General features: G+C 43.0%; 1 pseudogene; it reads left to right on the top strand.

Moving 5' to 3' along the window:
- Positions 1-1,461: 1,461 nt before the first annotated feature.
- On the top strand, positions 1,462-1,579 carry LOC126263802 (5S ribosomal RNA; annotated as a pseudogene).
- Positions 1,580-2,329: the final 750 nt, after the last annotated feature.

The raw sequence follows: 2,329 nt of genomic DNA, 5'->3' as shown, positions 1-2,329 counted from the left end.
CTTAAATCTTTCCGTTCGAGCTCTGATTTCACTTATTTTATTATGATGATCATTTCCCCCTACGTAGGTGGGTGTCAACAAAATATTTTCGCATTCGGAAGAGAAAGTTGCTGATTGAAATGTCATAAATAGATCTCGCCGCAAAGAAGACCGCCTTTGTTTCGGTGACTGACACCCCAACTCGCGTATCATATCAGTGACACTCTTACCCCTATTGCGCGATAACACGAAACGTGCTGCCCTTCTTGGCACTTTTTCGATGTCCTCCGTCAATCCTACCTGGTAAGGATCCCACACCGCGCAGCAGTATTCCAGCAGAGGACGGACAAGTGTAATGTAGGCTGTCTCTTCAGTGGGTTTGTCGCATCTTCTAAGTCTTCTGCCAACAAAGCGCAGTCTTTGTTTCGCCTTCCCCACAATATTATCTATGTGGTATTTCCAGTTTAACTTGCTCGTAATTGTAATTCATAGGTATTTAGTCGAATTGACAGCCCTTAGATTTGTACGATTTATCGTATACCCAAAATTTATCGGATTTCTTTTAGTACCTATGTGGATGACCTCGCAGTTTTCTTTGTTTAGTGCCAATTGCCACTTTTCGCACCATACAGAAATTCTCTCTAGATCATTTTGTAATTGGAATTGATCGTCTGATGATTTTACTAGACGGTAAATTACAGAGTCATTTGCAAACAATCTAAGGGGTCTGCTCAGATTATGACCTAGATCATTTATGTAAATCAGGAACGGCAGAGGGTCTATGACACTACCTTGCGGAACGCCAGATATCACTTCTGTTCCACTCGATGATTTACCGTCTATCACTACGAACTGTGACCTCTCTGAGAGGAAATCACGAATCCAGTCACACAAATGAGACGATACTCCATATGCAAGCAATTTGATTAATAGTCGTTTGTGAGGAACGGTATCAAAAGCCTTCTGGAAATCTAGGAATACGGAATCAATCTGAGATCCCTTGTCGACAGTACTCATTATTTCACGGGAATAAAGAGCTAGCTGTGTTGCACAAGAACGATATTTTCTCAATCCGTGTTGGTTATGTATCAATAAGTCATTTTCCTCAGAACCGCTTGTGATCTTCATCTGCAAATGGAATCATTTCATGTACTCCACATGCACTGTTGCAACAATAAATCTTGAGTGAATCGGAAACCTCTAAAAGGATGTACTATTTTTTTCCGGCAGTATATTTTTCTTATTCTGCCCTTACGTCTCTTACGCTAGATATACGTTGGAGGCAATAGGATCCTTTGACACTCTGTAGCAAATGCGCACTAGCGTTTCACGAAAAGAATGAGTTCTGCTTTCTAAGGAATTCCACAAGCTCACCGAGTATTCCTGGCACACTCTGGTGCTGCTCTAACAGACGTGAAATAAATCAACAACGGGATTTAAAAAGTAAGTGTCACATTATTATGTCAGATCTAGTAATTTACGGCCAACGGCCTTGCCGCAGTGGTTACACCAGTTCCCGTCAGATCACCGATGTTAAGCACTGTCGGGCTGGGCTAGTACTTGGATGGGTGACCATCCGGTCTGCCAAGCGCTGTTGGCAAGTGGGGTGCACTCAGCCCTTGTGAGGCAAACTGAGGAGCTACTTGATTACCCCTGACGAAGATGACGGAGGTAGTCATCGAAAGCTTGGGATGTTATCCAAAGTTGACGCGGCAAGTAAACCGAGAACTTTTTATGTGAGGAGCTACTTGATTGAAAAGTAGCAGCTCCGGCCTCGGAAACTGACATACCGCCGGGAGAGCGGTGTGCTGACCACATGCCCCTCCGTATCCGCATCCAGCGACGCCTATGAGCTGAGGATGACACCGCAGTCGGTCAGTACCGTTGGGCCTTCATGACCTGTTAGGGAGGAGTTTAGTTTCAGTTTTAGTAATTTACGGTCGGGAAGTTCTCCCAATCTAAACGTAGGCTTCCGCGGCCTTCTTTCTTCTTTCGTTTCACCCTCTTTGGGGTACGCTGGATCAATCATTTCTTTGTGCGTTGTTCTTTTCTTGGGCCCAGTATTTCTTCATTCTTTCTGATCTTCTTCTCCTCTCTTCTTCCGAGATGAAGGGTTTGGACTTTTGTGTGGATTTGTCTTGGAACCTTATGTTTTCCTCTTTAGTAATTAATTTAGCAGTTCGATCAATAAGTGAATTTTCTGAAATCTTTAATTCCACTAGGTCTTTCTCAGTTTCTTTAAACCAGTTGGGCTTCGTTTTTCGGTTACGGAAGAAGTCAAAAATTTGTTTAGTTAATCTGTTGGAATTCATTCTGAGAAGATGACCACAAAAATTTATTCTCCTTTTTC

Source organism: Schistocerca nitens, chromosome 6 (assembly GCF_023898315.1).
Source record: "Schistocerca nitens isolate TAMUIC-IGC-003100 chromosome 6, iqSchNite1.1, whole genome shotgun sequence".
In the NCBI taxonomy this organism is placed as follows: domain Eukaryota; kingdom Metazoa; phylum Arthropoda; class Insecta; order Orthoptera; family Acrididae; genus Schistocerca; species Schistocerca nitens.
This window is presented reverse-complemented; position numbering and strand designations above follow the sequence as displayed.